The sequence below is a fragment of the Miniopterus schreibersii genome (assembly GCF_964146895.1).
Source record: "Miniopterus schreibersii genome assembly, chromosome: 15".
Classification (NCBI taxonomy): Eukaryota; Metazoa; Chordata; class Mammalia; order Chiroptera; family Miniopteridae; genus Miniopterus; species Miniopterus schreibersii.
Genome location: NC_138115.1, coordinates 50,378,202 through 50,405,473, shown reverse-complemented (window position 1 = coordinate 50,405,473; position 27,272 = coordinate 50,378,202). Strand labels below are relative to the sequence as shown.

Below are 27,272 nucleotides of genomic sequence, written 5' to 3'. Positions count from 1 at the left end.
ACCACCTCATCTCAGTACAAAGGCAGAGTGGGGCTACACTGTGAGGGCAGGGTGGTCACTGTCTGTCCTGGTCAAGGCAAGATGCCGGGGGGGGGGGGGGGGGGACGACCAGGTCCACTGTAGGGGTCTCTCCCCCAGTAGATGCCTAGCGCCAAGCAGGCAAGCAGCCATCAGAGTACAGGGAAATAAAAGGTTTCCACTAAATCCAAGAAGTGATTCATTCACCGAGCACAAAAGCAATAATCACTTGATTTCACACTTTGAAGTTAAAAGCTAGACTTTCTGATGTATTTTCCATTATACTACAAAAGATTAAAAGTAACTGCTGTAGCTCAAAACTAATATACTAATCTGACTTCAATGAATTATGTTTAGAAAAACTGTGCTGACTGCTGGCCTTCCTGACCTAACTGGCTAATCAGACTCCAAAATAGGAGTGAGATGAAATGCCAGGTGGCCCCAGTCACAGCAGCTCCCTACTCAGGTCCCCCTTACTGCAGCCCTTGGCCCAGCCAGCAGCCTCACAATATAGGCCTCAGAAGCCAAACAGGGGTGTCTGGCCTGGTGACTGTGAGTTCTTGCATCTTTACTGTAAAGCACTGAGTGTTTTTCTAGGCAAATGCTTCAAACGTCTGTGTTTAAAGTTCTGCCCAGATTTTGGCCACATTCTTGGTTGGGGCCACATTCTTAAGGTTCAACCATCAGGAACATCTCAACCATGCTAGAAATTTACAGATCAACAAAGCTTGTTTTAAAAAGGACAAGACATAACTAGCATCCACTCCCTTTGCTCAGACTTTTTTGTTAGCAGAATTCCTTCCCTCCTACATAGGGCTCTGTCTAATTGGCCCTTCCACCTACCTCAGCCTCACCACAGCTACAAAACCTAAATAATCACAAACTTCCCTGGTAGATTTTAGCAGTATGCTTTCAAAGGCTGGAACAAACAGTCTGGAGATGGCCATGCAGAGCCAGGGCCACCCTATGACCAGGCAATAAAGCAGTGGGCAAGGCCAATGCTGAGCAGGACGGAGGCGCCTGCCATGCCTGACCTCAGGCTTGCCTCAAGTGAGAGGCATCGAGAACTCCAGTTCCCAGTGAACTGGTGAAGGCAAAGCTTGGGGCAGATCCTGTCAATCCCACATCCTGGCCTTTCCCAGCAGAGGATGCTGGGCTGCTCCTGAAGGACCGCAGCACAGAATTAGAGAACTGTGCCCAGTACAGGCATCTCTACACCAAGGAAGAGAAAACCCATTACTCCAACGTGCTGTCCCCCTCCTCAAAGCTCCAGATCCCAGCCATGGGCCCTCCGCCACAATGAACTGACACCAGGGTTAACAGAACTGAGGGAACCCTTGAAGGCACCCTGGTCCTCACCTCCCTCTGCCTCTTATCTCCTCCTTCTGCAGGCTTTGATCATTCCCTTAGCACAGAGCAAAGAGTGGGTTTCCACTCAGTAGTAATTACTTGGAAATTAATCCCCCCCCCTTTTTTTTGTAAAACATATCTTTATTGATTTCAGAGAGAGGAAAGGAGGGGGAGAGAGAGATATAGAAACATCAATGATGAGAGAGTCATTGATCGGCTGCCTAGCCCGTAACCTGGGCATGTGCCCTGACCAGGAATTGAACCCCTATCTCCTGGATCCTAGGTTGATGCTCAACCGCTGAGCCACGCCCGGCCAGGCTCCCCCATTTTAGAATCCAAGGACTAAATATTAAAAGCAAAAAGGGATAAGGGATAAGGGATAAGGGAAAGACAAATGCAAAAGATCCTTCCTCTTAAGCAAAGGGTACATATATAATTTACACATTCCCAAATACTGGGGAGAAAGCAGCAGCTACAACATACTTTTCAGCGGTGGCGAGAATCTCCTGATACATGGAAGGCACTGTTTTCTTTTTCCAAACAGAGCTGGGATCTGAATTTCCATGCTGGGCCACTCTCAGGCACAGATGGATTCCCACCGCCCAGGTGGACAGACCCCACCAGCCCACCACTGAATTCTTCAGGTGCTTGGTCTTCATTTCCCACGAGTCTTCAACCGGCTTCTAACCTGAGCACATAAGCGCCTGGCCTTTCACAGTCTTTATGTAAATCATCTGTGCTGGCAGGTAACTACTTAAAGGACCTCTTTTGTAAATAAAAAATGTATCTTATGTGTTCTTATTGTAGAAGATTGTCCAATGAATCTTAAGAGTTCTGGAGGCTTAAGAACAGAGCTAATCAAGAGGCAGGAACCTCCACTGTGGTGTGAGGGATTTACGGCAACACAGTGCTCTTAACAAAAGGGCCCCTCACAGAGCTACGGGGTAGCCACTGCCCAGCCTCTCAGGACTCCCTGGGTCAGTCAGAGGACACAACACGAAGGCAGAGAGGTCCAGGCAAAAGAGGGACTGAGTAAAGTAGATGGAACTGTGATTCTGTCTTCTAAGTCTAAGCTGCCCTAGAGCTTGACTGATAAAACAGGATTAGGCCTCTGTCTCTTCACCTGTCCCTCCACCTGGTTACCCTTTGATAAGATCTCTGTGTGGGGAAGTGGGAGATACAAAGGCAAGACAATCAGGGCAGCGCCCAACAGGGACCAGGGACAGTGCCCTCCACCCACACAGAGTTGTTCATCCTAAGGCAACAAGATAGACTGGGCTTGAAACATCACCTTCCTGGCTGAAAAAATGGTCACTAAAGCAGTAGTCCTCACTCACTCTCTGTAGATCCCACCGTGGGATCCCTTCTGGGACCTGGTTGACCCAAGCAGGTGTCCCACCCATCAACCTGCCTTAGAACTGGAGAGGGAACAAAGAGGGAGCCACAGACTCCTTGGAGATGCTTCTCATCCCAAGGGAGGTAGAGCCCTCCAGTCCGCTGCCAGCCTTACACCATCACCAGACAGATTCAGCAAATGACCAGAGGGAAATGCAGGCTTCTTTGGGACAAAGAACTAAAAATACAGCCAATTCGCCAGTTGCCAGCAGCATTTATCTAGAGAGCTGGAGGTTTTCTTGTTTTGTTCTTTAAGCAAGCTCTCTTTATAAACTCATAATCCACAGACACCTCAAAAAGTCACTCAAACTCTACTTGCAGAAGGGCTAAGCAGCAGGAAGTCACGCCGCATAATGTTGACACAAGAGTTTCCACCTCTACACCACAAGGTTAGTGCAGCTGCAAACTTGAGCAGCAGCTTCTGGGGCGGTTGGCTCTGGAAACAATTCTAAACTGAAAGTCTGCAAATCTGTTTTTCAAAATAGTTACAATGAAAGCATCCAGAGATGTCAGCTATCTTCTGCTTTTACAGACTAACTACTAAGTATTAAATCTGACACTGACCATGAGACAGAGGAAGCAACAAGGCCTCCACAGTCATCTGAGACTCAGCAAGCACCTTGCACAGGACCGGTACGCACCCGCTGGTCCTGGGTACTTCCCTGAGGCTCATGTTCTGCTGGGTGACTCCACAGCACCAACTGCAGTGTCATGGCACCAAGGCCCCTCAATGGCTAGAGCATGGCTCTTCTTATGGGCCTGGACACAGCAGGCTTTAAGAAATCATTTCTAAAACATTCTGAAGGAAAGTGAACATGTTCTAATTTCATTTACTCCTCAACAGGAAAGCAGTGGTCCCGACCACCAGAACCTCAGCTGTGGCCGTCCTCTGGCTATGGGACAAGAAAGAGGAAGCGACTATTAGAGGTCCCAGCACTCCAGAAAGCAGAGCAACAGCAGGTGCAATCAAGCGATGCAGGGTTTTTTGGCCAACAGGATTTTTTTTTAATTGTGGGGTTTTTCTTTAAAGAAATAGACAAAATTATTTTAAAAATCTAAGTTCTCCCAGAAAAAAAAAAAAACTTCAGTGAAGGTCTTATAGAGCAATTAAGGCAACTGTAATGGCATTTTTTGAAATATATTGTAAAATAATAAAAGGTAACAATTAAAATTGGAGAAAAAAAAATCTAAGTTCTCAGAAGCCTCGTTTTCTAGGCAAATATGAATGAAATAACACCAGCTTCAATGATCAGCAACATGAACACAGATAACTTGGGCAAATGGCAAATTAAATGATACTTGTTTGTTTCATTCTCTGGAGGAAAAACACTGGATAAATACCACAGAAACACCTACTGTTTGCTTCTACAAAATGTGCTTTTCTTTCTCCATAAGCACCTAGCTCTAACAAAGAAACAAACCAAGAATATACATCCTTGATGATTTTTACTCAACACATTTGACCACCTGCTCAGTATCAGACACCACCCTACCTCCCCCATCTGCTCTTTAATTCCAACTCCATTCCATTTGTTTCTATCCCTTCACAAATGAAAAACACCATAAAAATTAAAAACCTTGTTGTTATTTAGAGAATTAAAGTCTCAAGAAACATGAGCTTCCCTTGTTTTTCAATAAAAACTTTCCCCACTAGACTGGGTATCCACTGAGAGTCAGAACAGGGTCAAATTCACCTGGGTCCCGGACTCAGGCTTGTGCAGCGGGGGCTAGACAGCAGGACCCGGACAGGGTGGAGGAGAGTGCGGGTCAGCGCCAATCAGGGAAAGCCAAGGACTCAGAGTGTGACCTCCACTTCCTAGACCAGTCTGCCCTTCCAAGAGTACAGGGAGGGGAGGCACAGGAGGGTCCACGCAGACACTTGCTTTCCCTTGGCCTTCCCTGGGAGATGATATGGGCTAGGACACTGCACCACTGTCCAGCAAAGACGTCCACTGAACCCTCAGGTCTCTGCCTACCCTCAGGACCAGGCTTGATGCCCTCCTCTCCTAAGGCCGCCCTTCCTCCAGGAGTGCTTTTCCTTCTATCCTAGCAGCCCCACTCCCTGCCACTCACTTACTGAGTCCACTCCACAGCGTGTTCTCCTGAACACAGAGCCGCAGGTGTTCCAACAGCAACTGTGTTCCCCTTACTCCCACTACAGCCAACCCAGCCCTCCAATGGAACAGGTGCTCAACAAATATTTGATCGGTGGGTTGACACAAATCAATGTTTTTCCTCAAACATGGCACTATACCAAAGTTCATTTCTTCCCTTTGCACTTCAAAACCAACTAGACCTTTCCAGTGCCAGGCACGAGAATTCCCAGGAAGAGGGAGGCAGGAGACACCCCTTTTCTGATGCACTGGCTACCCAAGGCCACCTAAGGCTTGCTTCCCCACGACCACCTTCCTCAGACGAACTTTGGTCCATCCAGTGGGCAGGTTTACCGGCACCTTCTGAATACCCAGCTCTGCCTCTGAGAAAGAGTCTTGGCTTCTCACTTCAACTGAGGATACACAAGTCCTGCTAGGCTCTGGAGCAGCAGCTCTAGACCCTGGCTGCCCATTAGTCACCTGGGCAGGGGACTTAGAAAGCTGATACCTGTGTCCCTCCCAAAGATTCTGATGTCACTGAGTGGAGACACAGATTCCGACCAATTGTAAACCCTACTCTAAAGACACAGCAGCTCTGAAACAGTACAGGAGGTAGGCAGCATGGTCTGGGGCCCACACCACAGGGAGAGTAGGTACTGAAGGAATTGAAAACTGTGCACCCCTGAGGAAAAGAGCTCAGAAATGCAGGGACTTACCCTCCGCCCAACACACCTGGCCAATCTTCACCGGAGCAAGGACTCCTGCATTGAAATTTTCACCTCGGATCCCCGATTCCAGATCCTCTAGAAAGTTTCTTCCAGGTGTCCTGGCCCCTCATCACAGAACACACCAGAGCTGCTCAGAGGCAGCACTGGCACCTCACCTAAGTCCCAGGAGTGATACTGAAGTTATTTTCCCTCCTGCCCTCCTCCCTGTCCCCAGCCCTCCTCAGGTCAGAGCAGCTGCAGCAGTCCCTGGCTCCATTCTGATTCTGTGGCATGAGCCCAAGCATCCGTAGTTGGCCTCCAGGTGGTGCCTTAGCTTGTCTTCTCATCAGTGAAATGGAGACGGTGCTGTCACTGACCTCACAGGTCCACTATCCGGATGAACTGATGGTGACACATCAGCCACTCAGCCCAATGCCTGCACAGACGAAGTGCTCTCTAGAGACTGCCTCTTTCCATGACTATGGTTTGCCCAGAGCTCAACTGCCAAATAAGGAATATCATGCTCCAGATGCTGCAATGCCTTAAAACTGGCGTGACCCTGGATCACAGAGACCCTGCTAAGCAGCTAATTTTTCTTTTATAACACGAAAAAAACTGACATCCACACCAAGTAAGAGGCAGAGCCAGGACTTGAAGCTGGTTCAACAGATTAACTTGTCCCAGCACCACTGCCATCACATGGCTCTTGCATTCCAGGCAGCTCATGATCGCTCGCCAGCGATCAGGTCCTCCCTTACTACCTGGCACACACAAAGGTACTCATAAGCACTTGGTGAGTGGAGTTTTTTCTAACTACCTCTCACCCTCTGGCTCCCGGCTCCCTACATGCTGCTTCTTTGGGAAAGCTGCCCACCTTGGCCCTCCGTCAGCTGACTGGCCTGCCATTATACCTTTCCTTCTTCATTAAAATCCCAAGAATAGTGAGAGCAGGGGCCAGATCTGATTTGCTCACATAGTCTAATGATGGCACAGGGAGGACACAGGTCAGACCCATGTCTTCCCACAACACTAGCACCCCTCTGGGGGAAAGCTATGTCAAAGACCACCTGAAACACCAGGGCACATTGCCTTGAGGGACACTGCACTGTCACTTCAAAGCTCTGACAACAGTATCATGGGCACTGCCTCATGGAGCTGGGCTTCGTACAGGCCACAGTCGAGAGCAAGGGTCCCTGGCTCTGGCATTCAAGTGTCTCCTTCCGCTTTAGAAATCAGCTCAATGGTTCTGATAAGTTCCCTGACAATTAAATAGAAATAAATTATTTTTGAGCAGGCAAGGTCTTCTTCTATTTTGTTGCTGAAGTCCATCCTATTGTGCTAATATCATGTGTCACTTGTTCCACTTATAAAAAAAAGTCAAGAACTAGACATTCACGAAAATCCTTTATTCAGCTGCAACATGATTAAACAACTGAATACCAAATTATATTTATTTGAGAAGGCTTTCGATAAATAAAAATATGTGTCATGCATCTATATCTTGGTATCTAAGTGCCACTTCAACTAAAAGGAACCAAGGCTCCCTGTGAAAAGGGCTGATGCCAGGCTGGGGCACGGAGCCTGGAATGTCTTGCTGCACCAAAGCCTGACAGGAAGTGCTCAATGACAGGCCCATGTCAAAAGAACACAGGAGCCAGCCTGAAGGGACCTGCACCGGCCACACCTGGAACAATCTAGGCATCAAAATGAGCAGTGACAAGAATGAGCTGCATCACATTCAACAAGTTATTGATATGAACTAATATAAATAAAGCGATGAATCAGTAAGTGAAGCAATGAGGAAACGTCTTAGAGTAACATGACCAATACAGAAAGAATGATGGCCTCAGAAGCGTCACCGGATGCTGAAAGTAAGGGTCAGAGTTTGAGGGGACCAGGATATTTACATAGCCTCAAAGTGTCCCCCATAAACTGTTTTTCAAACAAAGGGAAAAACAGCAACTGTACAGTAGAGAAAACTGCCAGGCACCTCCTTAACCAGAGCTGAACATCAGGGCAAACCAGTATCTCATGCCTACTCATGAGGCTATCAAAGATGCTAATGGACAACTGAGGAAATCCGAATACAGATACAGATCAGATATTATACTGATGTTAAAATTCCTCATATTGGTAGATGTACTATGGTTACGTAACAGAATGTCCTTATTCTTAGGAAATGCACAATTAAGTATTTAGCAATAAAGGGGCATGATATTTGCCCATTACTCATAAATGGTTCAGGGGGAAAGTGTACAGCTAGAAATGAGAATGACAAAGCGAACGAGGCAAAATGTAACAAATGGTGACTCAAGGAAAAAGCATTTAGGAGTTCCTTTTATTATTCTTGCAATTATTCTGTAAGTTTGAAATTATATCAAAATTTAAAAGTTACAAAAATATATGCCATATAAATGGAAAAAAACAGCAGTTAGAAAAAGGAAGGCGGGGCATGGTGCACCTCCCCTCTCGGGACCTCAGTTCTTCCCTGGCACAACAAGGATATTCACCCACAGCGTAAGACAAAGTCATCCGATGAGCTCTGTAAACTGTGACAGGCTATGGAACCCTAACCCCCCCCCCCCACTTACCTCACACCCCAGCACTTCGTCCACTAGCATTCTGGGTTCCAAGATTCAAAACACGCAGCCCACCAGGACCCCGAGTCCTCAGGTTTATAAGGTATGAGGGGATTTTTAAAGCATTTTCCTCTAGAAACACTACAAACACACAATATACAAAAAAGGACTTTGTTTTTAAAAGTGGCTTGGGTTATAATGGAAGAAAATGTCAAACACTGGGGCCTGAAATTACTACATTGGGCTATGTTTGCTTAAGATTAAAAATAGTTTCATCTTCCCTTCCCAGGAACCTTCCCTCCTGGAGAAAAACGCCAGCAGCACCATGTTCAGAGTTCCCAGCACGAAACACAGATCCGGGCAGGCTGAAGCCAGCATCTCTCAGGATCAGATCCATGGTCACCAATCAGAAGATACACAGGAAGCCTCACAGTGATGCCATCCTTACCTCAAAGGACAGCCCTCAGAAAACATGAATTCAAAACAAGAAAAAAACCCTGGTCTACTTCTTTAGACCTAAGCACCTTTGGTGGACATATAGGAGGCAAAAATCTGAATTTACTTGGCTTTGAAATTATTCAAGTATAAAATAAATGAAATTTTAAATGTGTGAAATAATAGCACAACAAAAACACCACAGGTGCATGTTAAGTGCCCAGAAGTGGAGAAATGCCAGGTAAATCTTGCACAACACATGACACCTCTTCTCAGGGGCAATTCCCTGCTGAAGGGCAATGGGCTCAGTATAATACAAAGGGCTAAGTGGCCATGAACACAGACCTGTACCCCCAGATCCTCACAGCAACAGTGTATCAGGCAGCAGCTCTGTCTCTAAGGTGAGCAGTCACCCTCGGACCAGACATAGGCTATCCATCAAATTCTGGGGTAAACTGAGGTAGGCCTGCACACAAGAAAGCTACAAGTTGACAAGTTCCTGGACCTGGAGCCACACTAAAGCAATACTGTCAGCCCTCCACATACCCACACCTTCAGCCACCATTCACCCAGCCCACGCGGCCTGATGACACTGATGGGGGAAAGACTAGATTCTGGCTAGCCCTACCCATTTCTCCAGGTCCTTACTGCTGGGGCTGGGCCCTAAATGGAGAAGCAGGAAACTCCTCCAAAATAGCTTTCAAACAGGGAACATGTGTAAAACACAATACTCATAGGACAGAGTCTGAGGCAACCATTCAAGCCATCGGGAACACCACCTACATTTCACAGATGGGTACGCCAGGCTTCCACAGTACCCCAGGTGATAAGCAATCACCATGAGAATCCCTCCTAAGCCTCAAACAACCTCTCTCCTAACACAACAGCCAGTCCACTTGGCCCCACAGTAGCCTCTAGTTCCCACGCCTCACTGTTCCCACACAGTAACCCCTTGCCTCCTATCTCCTCCAGCTGACTTAGGGATTAACAGAGCAAACCAGCCAAGTTCCTCCACTCAGGGTGAGTTCTTCACTCAGGTTCACCCTTGGAAAGTGTCCACCCAAATGTCAGCTTGGCTTTGAAAATAACCTACAACTTCCTGTCAGCTCTCCTAGGTCCTCTCCCTAATTCCTCACATCACCCCCTGGGATAGGCCTAGCCCTCCCCTCCCCCTTATGATGATTCAGAGGCACAGTACTGATGGCCTGAGGTCACTTGTCAGGGACTAGGGGTCCACAGTCCACAGGCTAGCCTATCTCGGAAGGCTGCTTACTAGTCAGTATTTAATCTTAAACACCTCCTAGATCAAATTCCTTTTTTCTTTAACTTTTCCAATTATAAACATAGATTCCTTAGGTAAGCTAAGCATGTAAAGCACTTAGAAGAGGACCTGACACAAACACTTTAAAATATACATACAACATACAAATCATCTTAAGACAGTCACCTCTAAGCTCTTATGTGTGACGTTTCTGTGCTTCAGACAACCTGCATGAGCAGCTAGCTAAGGAACATGGATATCACCAGGCACACCTCTGTGTTCTGCTTTCTCTACCCCAGATCCAAATCTGAAATAAAACTGCCAAGGTCAATAATCTCCCCCAACGACAAGGAGCCTGGAGTGGCTGTGAGAGAAACCCACAGTGGGGTTTCTTCTGTCCTGAGAGTGAGCTCCTGTCCAGCGGCCTTCTCCGAGCTCCAAGGCTGGGAGCAGCCCTGTGGCTCTACTTCCCCTCTACTCTATCAGAGGATTTGGAGTGAGCATCTAGAGCTTTATTTTAAGATCCCCTCGGGTGGTAACATGTCTTTTTCTTATCTGATAACAGTCAACAGTCCCACCACCCTCACTTGCCTCTAACACAAAGGTCAGAGAGCAAATGCCTTTCACTATCTGGAAATCACCTGCAGCCTTCTCCACTGGGGACCCAGAGCAGCTCTCCCTCAACAGAGACTCAAAAACTGCAGTGCCCTCATCACCTGGAGACTGGAACCCAATTTCTGTCTTTATGACAATTATTCTCTGCTCAGGATTTGGACACTGGTGCCTGTATCCTCTTGGTCCTCACACCCCAGAGCTCAGCACTCGACATGGCCCACAAGGAGTCAAGGAAGCCCTAAACTTCAGGTTTCAGGGAGGGTGCTGGCTTCACAGAGTAAGGTTCAGGCATTCCATATTAAGTTCACTGTATTAACAAAACAAAAAAACAAAAACCCTTAAAATTCCTGTTCTAAACAGTTCCAACTCTAAAGAGTTCCCTCCCTACAGCTCAGCTGAATTACAGGTTCCAGGAACAGTCTGCTACTGCCCACCATTCAACCAGGAACACCCACTCTCTCCAGGTCTCATTTTAATGCATCTGTTGGCTGAAAAGTCAAAGTTATTATAAGTTACCCAGTCAGGAAGTTGTATGGTCACATGAGGCATGCATTGCTGTTAATAACTCAAACAGAAATAAACATTCTACAAAAAAACAAAACAAAGCACATCCAGTCAGTCAACTCACACGGCAACTTGCCCGTCGGTCCAGGCTCCTCTGCGTCACTGGCGAGGTTCAAGAAAACAAACCTGGGCACATCAAAGGGACTCCTTACACATCTAAACACTGTTGTCTAGTTAACAGAGACCTTCACCCCCAAACTATTTTAGTGCTTTTCTCATCCTGACAGTGGCCAGTGTCTCCGAGGAGCACCCGCCCCGTAAGACACCACAGCACTCAAAGCTCCACAGGTGGGCGAGCAGTCAAGTTACAGCTGCTTTCTGGAAAGTACCAATGGGCTCAAGTCTAGGTTTGTTTTTTTTAATAAAATACTTGGTACACATAAAATAATTTATCACGTATGTAATTATAAAACACACCAAAAAAAACCACCCTTGAACCCATCATTCAACCTAAGAAATACGTCCAGCCTTTATTAAATATCACACTCTTAATTTACACCAGAAAGAAAAGGGACAGCTGTGATAATAACAAGTAGCAATTAGGGAGGTGCAGGGACATTACTTGAGCATCTTTCGAGGAGGACATTCAGTCCCGATTTTACTAAGGCAGAGAGATCAAGGGCTTTACTTAAGGACGGGAGGGGTCCCAGGGGACTCAGTACCTCTGATAGGTTCCTTCCTCAGGCCCAAAGTCCAGTGCTGAGGGTATTCAGTGTTTTCATTGTTCAACCGCACCACCCTTGGGCCAAAAATCGTGCCTGTCTTGTCGAAAAGCAAGGGTCCTCAGTGGGAAACCTCACCTCTCAGGAGGTCGTGACCAAATACCACAGAATGCGCAGGCACCATCAGGAAGGAAGAGTTCTCCTTAGAAGCGCAACTCCATCTCATCACAGTGCCGGCACTTTAGCTGATAAAAACAAAACGCGACTTCCAATCCTAATACGGAGGAAAGGAAAGTATCACTCTGCTCCGGCAGAAGGATAAAACAGTCTAGATTTTGCTCCTGTAATAAAAGAAGATAAAAGGTAGGAGGAAGGCAAACATCCAGGGCAGGGCCAGTGCCAGCTGTTCCTTTCACAAGACACTTCCACAGAAGACAAAGAAATCGTACACAGTGAAGCACTGTGGAAAGAACGGAGTTTTTACTCAGAAGATCACAAACAATTCCAGGACTATTCCAAGTCTACCTGTCTGGGGTTCAGAGGAGCCAATTTCTCAGCAGCCACCCATGCAAGAGAGACCTCAGGTAGAAAAAGGCCTCAGCACCCCCAGGAGGGCCTGACCTTGCCCTCTCCATTCCCTACCAACTCTGCTGACATCTACTCTTCCCAGAACCTGCTAAAGCACAACAGCTGATCTCACATCTGGCTCCCTGTCTGAAGCCAACACCCCTGAAAAAGCAGCAGCTGGTGGTCTCTATCTGGCCACTCACCAAAACCATAAGTACCTCACACATTCTCCCCAGGGACACACTGGCCTGAGGTCAGGAGAAGAGCCATCCAACTGGTAAGGCAGTTTGGTGACAAGGAAAGGGACCCATATCCAGAACACTTGTTTATTAAAAAGCTGAGTCCCTCTGGCTTCCCCTGCCTGGAGAATCACATTCTAGCATTTCACATCTTCAACGATTTCTAAAGTTGATTAAGGTCCAAATAATCTTTTCTCAGCTTTATTGAGACATAGTTGAAGGCCAAAATTAATTTAAAAAATAAGAATTTAAAGTCCAATTTCATTCACACACACACACAGCATTATTCTATGCTTCCCAGTGGATTCGAAACATAAGAAAAGCTTGGAGGGAGAGCCCAGCCTCCTGTGATCAGCACTCCTCAGCCACTCTTGGGGGCAACAGGCCTCCCACTCCAAATACAGCCTCAAATCTGCTGCAAGAGTGAGCTCAGGCCCACAAAGGGGTCCACAAGAATGTCTATCAAGACATGACAAAATCAGAGGCAAACAGAGCATAAGCCACCCTCAGAACACTCTTGAACAGCAGGGCAGCATGTGAGGAAGTGACTGCATTGCTGGACCCCCAGCACCCAGTAACCACAGCGGACAGAGAGGCCACCGCAGGCCTGACACTGAAGCCAAGGGCTGTGCCACAATGGGCCCCATTCTCCCTGGAAGCTCAGGGCCGGAGGAGAGGGGAGGCCAGGACATTCCTTCACCCCCGCACATGGAGGGAAAGGGCACAGGCAGCCCGGAGAATCAGAGGCCTGCATAAGAAGAAGTATGAGCAGCCATTTTCCTTCCCAGCTGCGTGAATTAAAAAGGAACCCCACCCGCCCAGCCAGCGTGGCTCAGCGGTTGAGCATCGACCCAGGATCCAGGAGATCTTGGTTTGATTCCCTGTCAGAGCACATGCCCGGGTTGCAGGCTCGATCAACGACTCTCTCATCATTGATGTTTCTCTCTTCCCCTCTCCCTTCCTCTCTCTGAAATCAATAAAGATACATTTTTAAAAATTTAAAAAATAAAAAGGAACCTCTCCTAAAAAAACAGAATGGAGACCTGAGATGCCATCTGATTGAATCAGGTGGATTAAATGGCCTGCATAGGAGTCTCCTCTCTGGTCAGCAATGCCCAACCAGAAGGAAAAAATCTCAGGGCTTTGAGGGGACAGGGACACCACAAGCCCCGTCAGCTCAGGGCTAGCACTGCAAGGAGAACAATGAACTTTTCCTGCTAAGGATTTCTTCCTGGTGCCAGGGAACCCAGCCTCTTTTTAAACTACTTTTAAAACAGGAAAAAGCACATCTTTGGACTGGCAAACTCTGTGTTTTAAGTCTATATTGTTGACCCTTCTGACAAAATATTGTGATCTTTTCCAGGTAAGCAGAAGCAACAGCTGGTAGCATAAATCCAGAGGAGGAGAAAACAATACACGAATCTTACTGTTATCTATTTGTGACTTTAATGAATTCTATTTTTAGACCTTTAATAAAGAGCTTCTCTTCTAGTTTCCTCCTACCAAATTTCTCTACTCAGGCAATTCAATCTTGGCAACACTGCCCGAAAGTCTAAAAATATAAGACACTTATTGCCCTGGCCAATGTGGCCCAGTTGGTTGAGTGTCATCCCATGCACCAAAAGGTCACCAGTTAAAGTCCCAATCAGGGCACATGCCCAGGTTGTGGGTTTGATCCCTGGTCAGGGTGTATGCAGGAAGCAGCTGATTCTCTTCCCTCTCCCTTCCTTTCTCTCTAAAAATCAATAAAAACATAAAAAAATAAAAATATATGTATACAGGACACTTACTGAAACATGCTTAACAAAGAGGCAGAGCAAAGTCTCTATACCTCCTCATTTTCCACAAGATCCAGCTCGACCTCTGCTCAAGGACTGCTCATGAAGCAGGTCTCCAGTATTAAGAAATGCAGTAAGCGAGGCTCCCTGAGGTCAGGGTAGGTCCAATGCCAAGACAACCTTCCAGCTAAGCAGGAGTCTACACAGTGATGAGAGATGCACGTTTTATGGAAGCATTCCACAGTAAAACAAGGGCCCAGAAAATGGATGGTGTCCCAGGTTCCAATTAAGAGCCAACTAAAAAGGAAACACTCTCTTGAATTCCATTATTGACTATATCATTTTTCTTGGGGAAAAATGGCTAGACAATCAACCCAGCCCCAGAGAACAAGTGAGCTAAGTAAGAGAGGCGTTTATGTCAACTAAGACAGAACTGGTTCACTTCTGCCATAGTGAGCCTTGGGAAGCTTCTTAAGTAAGCCCCTACCTACCAACCCCTAGAATGCCTGGGAAAACGCTCTCAGCACACTGAGAATTAAAAAAGAAATGGCCACAACCCTTGCAAAAACCAACATCTTCCAATTCCACTAATCTGTTTCAATACACATATACCAACTATTAGAAAGGGCTCTGTAGGAGGTACTTGTGGTTTGTAGATTCCCATGCTCCATATACAAAAACTCAACACCCACAGAAGTGAAGAGCAAATGCCAAAACAGGGGACCAAGTGGACACTGGACACTATTTCCCTGAATATAACACATCCTTCCACATGCTTCACTCATCGTCATCCCCAAGCTCCCTTCCCCTCAGCTGGCACATTTGCCTACACTTAGGGTATCCAAGGGCTGTGACTGCCTCGGGTAGATTGAATCTATGGCCACGCACACCCCCAATAGCAGGGAACTGTGAGTCCGGGCCTCTATGTGGCCATAAAAAGTGCGCACCCATGCAAGCCACAGAAAAAGGACTAGAGAAAGGCACACGGCGCTTAAAAAGGAAAGCCGGTGCAAACCCGGCCCGCGGGCATGGAGGAGCGCCACCGCAAAATGCGTCCCGCCGCCCTTCTTCGAAAGCTTTACACTTAACATTACGGTGGGAGGAAAAAGACTCTAACTCTATGCACAAAGATGTTCACTGCAACATCACCCAGTATAACCATAGTTAAAACAACTTACCCATCTAAGAACTGGAACAGGTTAACCATAAAAAATGTTTTATTTATAGGAAAAGGTTCATGCTATAATGCTAGGAAGGGAAAAGCAGAATAAAAATTAAATCTATACTTTAACCTCAACTTCGTAAGTGCTGCTCAAGGGCCATCTCTGGAGGACACCCAGGAATCGGAGAATAACGATGCTCCCAGGGTGGGGAACTGAGGGAATAGGTAGAATCAAGATCTCTTTCCCTTGTATAATCCTTTAGAAATGTTTGGATTTGTACCATGTGTTGGCATTTCCCATTTAAAGAATAAAATTGGGAGAACAAGGAACTTTTCTTTCTACTTCACCTTCCACATTTCTTAGTTTAAATATATGTATTATTCGATACAGCTTCCCCCCCATAGTTTTAAACTCCATGGTTAATCATTTTGCCAAGGACGTGTTTATTATCCACCACTGTTCTTCTGCAGAAACCTCTCCCAAGAACCTTACCTCGCCTTCTGGTGCGAAGCTGCTTTATGAGCCTTATCCTCGCAGAGAGCAGAGGTCCGGCCCTGCAGGGAAAGAGGGAGCCAACACTGGTGAGTGCCCACTCCTGAAAGAGAATCACAGCGCAACGGCCAACTCCAAGAGGAGTGGGGAGTGCCACTCAGGCTCCTGCCCACTCCACCAATTAGTCGCCCTTCTTTGTCAAAGGGTGACAGAGAAAATGAGTGTTTTCTACAGAGTCAATCCACAACCAAAAATTACAGTTTCCAAAACATAAAATTATTTCCAACGTCTAAAAGTTAGACAGCAGTATTTTAAAAAATAATTAGCTCAAGAAGGTATAAATGAGAAGCAAAGCCTCAACACTATTAAATGCACCCATGATGTGTAGGATAAAAACATTCAGTCATAAAAGTGATTTTTTCTATTCAGCTGATGGATCCCACTAGAATCCTGCTTTTAAAATGTAAATATAAATTTAGTCAACATACTGCTGAAGTTTCATTCAGATTTACTCATTCCAACAGAGAACACAGAACAAACAGTTTCAGCAACTCAGAAACCCTCAGTTTATGATATCATACCGCTGCACCCCATCCATCTTTCCACCCCGGAGCCAGAGCAGGGCTAAGAAAATGCTTAGCTATCAAACCTAAGAAATACGAAAATAAGAAAGCCTATTCATTAAGGCTAAATTAAGCCCTTTGGCTGGTGTAATTTTGTAAACTACTCTAAAATCCTATTTACAGAAACTGCTATCTGAGCAGTATTACTAATGATCAGAGAGAAGAGGGACGGTCAAAAGGCAAAGCAGGTCATTCGACTCACAGGAAAACTGCTTTAAATTAATACCCAAAGGGGAGCTCTCTCCCTCTCAGGAGCACAACTGCGCCTCTCTCTTCTTCCCGCACAAGCGTGCATCTCCTCAACTCTAAGGGACCCCACGAGACTTGTAACCAGAGGAGCAATGGGCAGTGGCAGCTTGTCCAGACTAAACCCCTGAACCTGTCCCCAAGGACCCCTTCTCTCTGACTCTCCGGTAAGCTGCAGCAGCCTGGCCTAGGCTCACTTCTTTCCCATAACTTTCCAGAAAGCCAAAGCAGCCCTGCCTGCTTCTTCTGTCCTAAGCCCCTCCTTGTTTCACTGTCTCCGGCTTTAATAAATGTACTCTTGAAAAAAAAAAATTAATACCCAAAGTCATGGACACACAAAGGCCTACTGTGAAGTGACCAGATTAATCATTTGTATATTCAAAACTGCCATCACCTTACTCGAGGCCTGGAGTGTCAACACGGGAAAGGAGAGAAAGATGGGGCTTCGGAAGCAGCACAATAACACTGGCAAAGGCCCAGAAAACACTCTTGAACATGCAAGAGGAAGAAAACTTAACCCCAGCCCTGGCCTGGTAGCTCAGCTGGTTAGAGCATTGTCCCAATACACCAAGGTTGTGGGTTTGATCCCCGGTCAGTACACATATAAGAATCAACCAATGAATGCATAAGTAAGTGGAACAAATTGATGTTTCTCTCTCTCCTCCTCCCTCTCTCTAAAATCAATAAGGAAAAAGTAAAACAAAGAAGAAGAAAACAGAAAACTTACTCCAGAAAAGGAGGGAGAAATTCTTGACCAACACACAGGACAAATTGAAGAACACACTACGTGAATCTATTCTCACTTTGAGACCCCTGGAGGTTCAATAATGTCTCTCTCTAGTCCCCATCTGAGTCCCCTGAGATGTTCATATCAGTATTTCTTACTTGATACTCTAGATGCCTCCAGTCACACTCTGCAATGGCTCAAATTTAAACAGCACACCTCGGAACCTGGATACTGAACAAATGTCTCATCACTGACTTTCTATACAAGCTAGAAAAAAACAAAAAAATCACAAGGTCTCACTCTTACTCTTGCTCATCCACAAAATGGGTCAATCACCACTTGTCACTCCGCTAAGCTAATTGTGAGCCCCTTATCAAGAAGGCTATGACCAAAGTAAATCCAACTCAAAAAAACAAACGTAGGTAAACGGGCTCTGACTTCACACCATCACGACCCACCCTTAGCTGGCCCTGCATAGGTCAAGTCTTCCAGCCAATGGCAATTCTTTCCCTGAATCCAGCATAAAGCCACATCGCCCTGCCCCAATTCTGAGTCTCCCAAACTGTAGACATTTTAAAACACAATGGTCTCCTACCCCACCAAGTGAATCAACAAATCATGCTTTCTCCTTCATAAGTTCACCCCTTCCTCAACATTACTCTCTGCCACCCCACTCTATCTCCTTCAACTGCACCCCTGTGATGCTCAAAACTGGTACTCTTGGCTTCTCACCCTTAAACACCAGAGGTACAGGTACTACCCCACTCAGAATCTTCAGGGTGCACCACTGGCCCAGTTCAGCCTTCAAGTCAACCTTTTGCCTTCCTTGTCCCCAGGGGACACTTCCTTTGGCTCCCGGCCTGTCCACTCCTTAGTCCTGAGACTTGGCCTGTTCTTGCCCTCCTCTGCTCTTTTCTGCTCACCCAAGGACATCCCTTCATCCTGCCTGCCTGCCTGCCTGCCACAAAGACTCAAGCCTTCCCCCCTCTCTGTAGTCTAGGGGCCCTCCATAGTCCGAATCTCTCAGGTCTGCGCCAATGCTTGCTGACGCTGCCTTATATCCTTACCTTTTCAGTGTCACCTCTTGCTCCTTCCACACAATGGTAGAGCCCTGACGACACCAGCACCATTCAGGCCCCTAAAGTCTGCTGAATCAACTCATCTTGAACCTTCTTTCTCTCTCTCTCCACTCCCTTGCTGACCACTGTCCTTGTTCAGGTTCACTGTCTCCCCACTGGAGCACAGCAGTAACCATCTTGCCTCCAGCCCAGTCCCCACACTCACACTGGGGATTCACCTCTTAAAACCAAGAGCTGATCCCAACACAGCTGTTCTCCAAGACCTTCAAAGTTCTCTGTTCCACCCTGGCCAGGTAGCTCAGTTGATTAGAGTGTTATCCCCATACACCAAGGCTGTGGGTTTAATCCCCAGTCAGGGCACATACAAGAATCAATCAATAATGCATAAATAAATGGGACAACAAATCCATGTTTTTCTTTCTCTCCCCCTTCCTCTTTCTCTCTAAAATCAATAAATTTAAAAAAAAAAAAAGGTTCTCTGCTCCTACATAACTACAAACTCCTACATGTGCCGTTCTGGCAGCAACCCAACCACCCTTTCAGAACAAACAGAAAAGGTGCCCAGTCTTCTCCCTCCCACCCCTTGCCCCTGCTCACCTCTTTTCCTTCCACACAGCTGTGACCTTCCTGCCACCATTCCTTCACCAATCAAACCATGAATCCCTCTTGAAGGTCCAACTCAAAAGCAGTGCTCCCCAAGTCTGCCCTCCCCAGCCTGGGACCCAAGCTCTGTGGCTTACTTGAGCATGGTGCCCAGAGCAATCAGCACAGGCTCCAGAAAGGCTCTGACAAGCCCTCATTTCTAAGAATGGGCCCCTCACAGCATGTTCCTAGAGTTCCATGATGGTTCTTGATCACCTCTCCTGTATCATCCTGGCATTCGGCCCACCACCAGAAACCTGGGCTTGGTCTTTGCCAGAGAAGCACCCAACCAAGGCCACTGTTGTCAGTTTGTTGCAACACAAATGCAGATGGGTATAGCTAAATGTTCAATCTGAGTTCAAGTCCTAACTCTGCCACATGACGACAGTTATATGACCTTGGGAACACTCCTTCATCTGTGACTCAGTTTCTTCAGCCAATATAAAAGATTCTCAGATTCTTATAAGCATCAGCAATGGTGCACATAGAGCAGAAACACTAGAGGCCACCAACTGTGGCTGCTATAGGTCCATAGTATAACTGACTGAGACAGCAGGAAAGGCTAGAATAACTATGAGGAAAAACATTGAACATGCTCTCATCTGCCTCAGGACAAGCATACATCTACTCTCACAGGTCAATGCACCAGCCGGAGCCAATGAGAAATGTAATGCCCCAAGTTCAAGTGACTGAGAAAGTTTTTAACAATCAAACACCCTGCCTCTCCTTTCCTAAACAACAATCCCAGCCAGTCAAAGTGGCCCCAGGGTCCCTCCAACTCCTAGCATTCTCAATGCTTAAGAGACACCAACAAACCTGCAAAGGAGGTGGTTAAAATTCTTGGTCATGCTTAGGCCTCTGACCCACACATTCCTGAACACAGGCCTCCCCCCCAGCTTGGCATCCCCGCAGTTCAACCTTTTCAGCCCCTTCTCAGCTGGTTCCTCCTCCCCCATCTCTCCTCCACTGGCTGACCTTACAGAGGGTCCTGACCCTCTCCCCTCCCTGTCTCTACCTATGTGGCCACCAGCAAGATCTTTCTAAACACAAGTTTGGACCATCTCACTTCACTGATTAAAAGCCTTCCTAGACTCCTGCACCCTGAATATAAAGTTTGAACTCCTCAGCACAAGAAAGGCCCAGGGCTCCCAACTGTCAAGCTGGAGGACTCGCAGGTGCTATTTTAGGCGCTCATGTACATGTGGTTCCCTGTGCCCGACCTTGCTGTCCCCCAGCTAATTCTTGCTGGCCCTGCAAGCCTCAGCTCAGGAATTCCCCCTATCCTCAGGCTCCCAAAGCACCATATGAGTACACTTAGTGGGCAGACACCTTCAATCATAGGTTCCCTAACCCCTACAGCCCTCCACACCGTATTTCTAAAGGGCAGACCAGCCTCTTTTACATGGGCCCTCTGGACCTACCACAAAATTTGGCAGGTATTAAAGCTAAATATTTGTTAAATGAATGAATGCATATGCCAAATTAAATTTTCAGAACAGTGAAGACTTGCCCTCTGCCTCTTTCAACAGAGGCACATATCAACACAGCTTTCATGTTCCAACCTGGTGTCTGCTGTCTATATAGTAGTCCTTATAGTACAATCGTACAGTATCCCACAGGCTTTGAACAAGGGTCACACTATGCATCCATCTCCCTCCTCAAATCTGATTTCTGCAAGAAATGGCTCTTCAGTCTCCTTTAAGCATGCAAGCCATGGGCTCTCATTCCTTTGCTCCAAGGCAAACAAAAACAAAGTTCAATTCAACCTCATATTTGATCTATAGATTTTTATGCCTCCAAGGCTGAATTTGTGTGTGTGTGTGTGTGTGTGTTTACTGATTTGAGAGAGAGAGATAAACATTGATCAGCTGCCTCCCATACACGCCCCAACCGGAATCAAACCCACAACCTGGGCATGTGCCCCAAATGGGAATCGAACCAGTGACCCTTCGGTGCAGGGGCGGATGCTCAACCAACCGAGTCACACCACCCAGGGTGGCTGAATTTTTTTAAAACCAGAGACATTCCAAAAGTGTCATGTCACTGAACACTAAGGATAGGACAACCTGATAAAGTTACAATATCCCATCTACACCAGACTCCAAAACACCTGGTAGCACATCCAACTCTTTATCTGGACTTATGTCCTATAAACACAAGACTCACTGCACAGTCTGGGTTCCATGCCAGGAATCACTTCTACTTGCTTATTTAGGGAAACACCAGGCGGGGCTCTTAAGTTAGAACTCCAAGCTATAAACGTGGTGTCCCAGGCTCCAGCTCCCACCAAGGCAAAACTTCATGGTCACTATTAAAACGAATTCTGAAGTCAGTTTACAAATCTAACATCTTCTCAAATCATTGAGATTAAAATGTGCATTTTAAATTAGCAGTTGAGTTTGTATGAAGTTAACTTGAAATTCATGGCAGAAAGATTTTAAGCCCAGAGAGCATTTTCTCCGGAGACATTTCCCAAAAATACGCGCGGGTTAATCTGGTTTTCCAACCAAGGGAAAGGTGAAAAGGCAGCAGGTTTCCAAAGAAGCTCAAGGGGTGGGGGAGAGGTGACCCCAAGGCTCTGAGCAATTCAGTACCCAGCGGCTGCGGCGCCCTTCCCCGCCTCCTGCGGGGGGGGGGGAACTGGACCCCCCCAATCTCGGGCTTCCACCCATCTGGGCCGTACGACCCTCTCTGGAAGCCGAGAGGCGGCCCACAGACCGCAGACGCCCGCGGCCGACGCGCAGGCCCCGCGTTCCCGAGCGCGCGGGCAGGGCTGAGGCCTTGCCCATCGCCGCGGCGCGCTGCCCGGCCCAGCCACCGAATGCCCCGAGCCTTCGCCTGAGGGACCGAGAGCAGGGGGGCGGTCCTGCCCAGGCCGCGCCGCCGCCTCACCCGCAAGGACGTCCGCGACTGTGTCCCCGCCCCAGGCCAAAAGCGAGCAGCAGCAGGTGTTCCTCGGAAGGCTCCGCCGGCGACGAGAATGGGGGCCCGGGTTGGCAGGCTCAGCGGCGGGGCACGGCGGCGCACTCACCGAGCGCCGGCGGGCGGGCCGCGGCAGGTGCTCCCTCCTCCTGGCAGCGAGATGCCTCCGCCGCCGCTCCCTGGGGACTCGGCGCGAAGCCACCGCCGCTGCCGCCGCCGAACCCGAGGAGCGCGAGCCCCGCACCGCAGCCTCCGCGCGAGCACGTACCGGGCGGTGAGAGGGCGCCGAGCGCGAGGGCGGGGCGCGCGGCCGGAGCCTAGCAACCGCCTGACACGCGAGTACCGTAGCCAATCCCGCGGCCAGCTCCGGGCGGCGCCGACCGGCAGTCCCCGCGACGCCCGCTTCTGCCAGCGTCCGCCGCCCCGCAGCGCGCCGCACCCGCGCACAGGCCCCACCCCCCGTCCGCGCCGCTCTGCTCATTGGTCCGCCACGCCCCCCGTCCGGAAAGACCCGCCCCTCCTGGAAGCCCCGCCCCTATGCCAGCCAGGTCCGTCCCCGGGACACGCCCAGGCCGGGCCGGGTCCCCGGAGCGCTGGGAACTGGGAGTGGGGGAAGGGCGCCCCGCCCAAGCCCAGGCTCTTGGGTCTCTGAGTCGTAGCCAACCCACCCGGGGTGGTCAGGCTCGAGAACCGGCCCGGCCACAACTGGCCACCCGTCGGCTGAGTGCGCCCCCCTGATTTGCCCCTAACGCAAATCGAGAGGCATTCCTAAGCCATGAAAACCATCAGGAAGCGTTCTCCCAACTGCCAAGGCAGATGGGCCTGTTGCCCGGCGCTTACCTGGATAGGGAAACCGAGGCGAGGGCGGGAAGGGCGGGAAGCCGGCCCCAACCCCCGCACCTCGGGAAGCGCCTCAGGCTTGACCCTCACCCCCTCTCCCTGCTTCCAACGCCGGAATCCAGTGCCTCCTTGGGGGCCAGAAATAGCTCTGATCCTTGGTCACCCTGTGTGGCCCGCATTCTTTCAGGGTGTGGGGAGTTTACTGCTGGGCAGGGAGGTCACTGCTGAGGCCAGTCTCCCTGCAAGGGGAGGGTCCTAAAGGGGCTCTCGCTCTCCCCAGGGCTTACCTACAGCCCCTACCCCAAGGCCCCGGGACCTGACAGTAGTAACAGGACCTGAATAGTCACTAGATGGGTCTGGGGATGGGACCGGTGGTAGGCCCTGCTGCCTTTCCTTCCCCAAACCCTGCACAGGATGTGTCTATTCCCTCCCAGGCCTGCACTCTTGTCAGGGAGCATTTTGAACACAGAACTAGCCGCTGCCTGCCCAGGGTTTCTCCCTGAGTCCAGATAGCTCTGAGTCTCCCCTCCTATTGGTGAGGGCAGAGATGTGGATCGTGCCTGGTTCACGGTGATTGTTAACTATAGTTACAAGAAATATTAATCATGTTCTGTTAACTGTGATTGTTCTGTTCTAATTAGAAAAAGCACTTTCTAACCTGGCTGGGACTTGTATGCCCTGGGACTTTCAGAATGTGATCCATTCTCCTTAACTGCCTATCAGCATGCAAAGATTAACAACTTTGTTCCCGAAACAAAGGAGTCTGGAGGCACCCCACCCTTTTGCAAACCCCCAGTGGGAGTACCCTCCACCTGGAGGTGCCCTGCCCTTTGCAACCCCTCCCCAACCCACATTTCGTGTAACCTGTAAACCATTATACCCATTCTTATTCCTTTCGCCCACTTCCCCATGTAATCTTTGTCCTTCTACCCAACATAAGGAACTGGCTAATGGGGGGGGGGGGTCAGGTAGAGTAGATTTTATGTGGACAAACCTGCTGCTCTCCCTATACTGCCACATTATTGAAATAAACACTCATACGTGTTCCAGCCTTATCTCTGCTTAGTTGGCTGAAGTAGCCACAGGAAGCGAGGACCCATTGTGTCTGGTTTCACTTTCTCCCCCAGCTTAGGAGCATCTGGGAGAAGCAAATTTCAGAGAGAGCAGAAAGGAATGCCCTTCCTCCCAAACACGCATAACCCTTTGTGATTCTTTATACTTAACTGCATAGGCTCCAAACCCCATTCACACAGGCTAGAAATGGAACTAAAAACCAGGAAAAGGCCCCAAATCATCTCTTAGATGTTAAAACTAAAAATTAATGGCCTTTCAATTTCAGCTCTAAAATTCTGCTGCTTTGAAAAGGCTAAGAATGCAGAAAGTTATTTGGGTTTCTAAACAAAATATATTCTCTCATTCACTCCTTCAGCTTACAGAGTCTCCCTCCACCCACCTCCCCAGAAAAACACACCAGGCATGGCTGGGCAGCCCTGGGTTCTGCAGGGGATTTTAGTGCCTGAATACATATATATGTTTTTCCAAAACAAAAGACAGCATTGGGTATAGGCCTCATGAGACACCTCCCTTCTACCATCTGCACATAAGCTGACCATCCATGGATGCCAGAGTCACTCCCCTTCTTTTTGGGCACTGGTCTTGCCAAATGAAGCACCAGGCCACGTTCTAGCATCCAGGGCTCCAGAACCCTATGCCCAAGCACCCCCAGAGCTCTGGCCAAGGGAGAGTCTCTACCTCGACTAGCTGGTGCCAAAAAGTGAGATAGGCCCTTTCTCATCCTGGGAGGAGAGAGTAACAACCAGAGTTTGCCTGAAGCCCTGACAGCTAAATCCTTTCCAGTCCCTGCCTCACCAGGTTTGGGACTCAGTTGGAGATGCTGTGGCCTCAGGCTGGCCCTGATGCTGTCCCCTTCCCACTTTGCAGAACAGTTCTGAACTCTGAGCCTCATTGCTGGCTTTATTTTTTGTCTGGAGTTGGGGTTCACCCAACCTCCTGTTCCTTTAAGGCCTAGAAGTCAGGAAGGCTGGCTGGCAAGAGTTGGAACAGCCTCTTGGGGCCTAACCAGCCCCCACTGGAGCCTAAAACACCCCTCCACTGGAGCTTATAGCAGAGTAAAGAGGGAGGTGGACAGCTATCTTCATGGGACCCTAGATTGGGTGTAAAGTCAAGACCCTGTTACTCTTTAGTCATGAAAACCAAAGCCTTTCCCCTCCTAGGGAACTGCACATTCCTCACTAGGGCTCAGCACAATATTTCCAGTGACTCTTGGGGGCTCTTCTGGAACCCCAGCAGGGCCTAGGCTGCCCTAGGTCAGGCTTGGTGCTCACAGCCAGTTGGAGAGCAAAGCCAAGAATGAGGCCCAGAGAACTCCCAAGAATAGCTGCCCAAAGTGGTATGGGCCTGGGAGGACTGATCAAGATGCTGAGAATGGGGCTTTCAGGACGGACAGTCACCCTTCAGCTCCCCTGGCCCTTCAGCCTCTAGTGATTTCTCCACTTAGACCCCCAGCCAGAGGCTCCAGGAAGATTATCAGCTCAAGGTTTGTGTCTCTACTAGAGTATGAACCCTTAAGGCCACGACCAATTTGCTTGGGCCCCCATTGCAACCATCACCTAATAGCCTGCACATAGTAGAGGCTCAGTTTCTGTTTGGGAAGGAAGAAACCACTTCCTAGTAGGCAGTCATCCCCAAGGGTCCAAGCCCTGTGCAAGGCCCAAGGCAAATGCCCCAGTGTTTACTTAGGGCTGATACGATTTAGCCAAGGCCTTGGTTCTAGCTCGATAAAATCCAGACACCTACATGGATCAAACTTTTCTCTGCTCTTCAGATTCCAAGGCTTTTTATTCTGGCATGTTTCCAAGGAACCAAGGGCCAAGGGCCAGTGCCCAGCCTCAGACTCTCCCAGAGAAAGGAAGGCTCCTGTGGCTGATCCTCCCCCAGACCCGATGGAGAGGGGCGGGGGCCATGCTGGCTGAGGGTGAGGCTCCTGACCCAAATGCCAGGCCTTCAGGTCTGCCTGGAGCAGTGGGCTGGCAGGCAGAGCCAGCCAAGTCAGGGCAAGGGAGGGGTCCCTTTTGTCTGAATTTAACAGAAGGCAGATTGTCTGGCAGCTCTGGCAGAATGAAAGGGCTGATAAGTTCATCCGGGAGAAACTGCCAGTAGGCGTGTTTGCCGGCCACCACCAGCCTTCCCAGAAGCCAGTTCCTTCCCTCACAGGGCCCTCCACTCCAGCACTGCCACCAGACCCCTCCATACACGTCTGGCACAGACAGCCAGGCAGCAGCTTCCACACCTGGCCCTCCAGGACAATACAGTCCTGGAGCACCACAGCAAAGGTGAGTATAGGTTAAATGAAAAAAGTCACCTCTCCCCAATAGGTATACACACATGCTCACTGCCCCCTCCCTCAGTCACATGCTACTCCCTGGGATGTACAGTCCCCCAAGGCCAACTTTGTTGACTGTTCCCAAAACACTGGGTTTCTTGGCCTTGAGCACTGGACTAAACACCAGATTAGGTCTGGTCTGACTGGCGGCCAGTGAAAGTGAGCAAAGCCGAGGGGCCTATTTGTTGATTCTGTTCAGTCAGTGACCAGCTAGCTCCTAAACTCCCCAGTCCTAGGGGAAGCTGCCCACACTAATCTAGGTCAACGGATTGAGAGTCTCTTCTCTGCTCTCAGTCATATGTCACTGTCTGGCTCAGGGCTGGACCACAGGTCTCTCCAGGGCAGAAACACCTCTTTCTCTCAGAGTAAGCCTGAGATCTGGGCATGTCTCTCCCATCCACCTGGACTCCCCTTAGTCAAGAGACACAACCACTGATTCTGACTGTCATCACAGCTGCTGGGCATGCCCTTGGAAAGTGTTGGAGCAGAGTGGACAGATAGCCTCTGCTTTAGGCTGAGTGCTGACAGAGATAGGCAGGGCCTCTGGGAGCCCCACCTGTGGTCTGGGGAATCCCTAACATTTCTGGAAGGAATGATAGGGACCCCTGGAGTCATCTTGAACAGAGCTAATGAAAGGATAAAGAGTGAATGTTAGCTCATCAGCAAGCCTCCCATTGTCCAAGTGAGTAATAACCCCTACTGGGGCCCAGGGTTAAGGTCACTGGGTGACCTTATATAAGCCACTTGCCTTCTCTGAGCCTCTCGGTCATCTGCATCATCAAATGACCTCATATGTGGCCTTCAGACCTGCCTGCTCACTGGTTGTGACTGATGATCACTTTATGCGACTGAATCAGGACCAGGATGAAACA

At 48.7% G+C, this 27,272-nt stretch overlaps 1 protein-coding gene across 10 annotated transcripts in view; it reads right to left on the bottom strand.

Moving 5' to 3' along the window:
- DAG1 (dystroglycan 1) overlaps positions 1–22,621 on the bottom strand; it is a 47,214-nt gene extending 24,593 nt beyond the window's left edge. Inside the window, exons 1-4 of one of the 10 annotated variants that reach the window (XM_081160834.1) lie at positions 22,267–22,553; positions 15,919–15,980; positions 11,680–12,020; positions 11,082–11,143 (exon numbers count right to left, since the gene is read on the bottom strand). The gene's annotated coding sequence lies outside the window, so the exon portion shown is untranslated. Of the gene's footprint in view, positions 1–11,081; positions 11,144–11,679; positions 12,021–15,918; positions 15,981–22,127 lie in introns of all 10 variants that reach the window. The other 9 variants (XM_081160833.1, XM_081160827.1, XM_081160828.1 and 6 more) reach the window with 9 other exon arrangements.
- Positions 22,622–27,272: the final 4,651 nt, after the last annotated feature.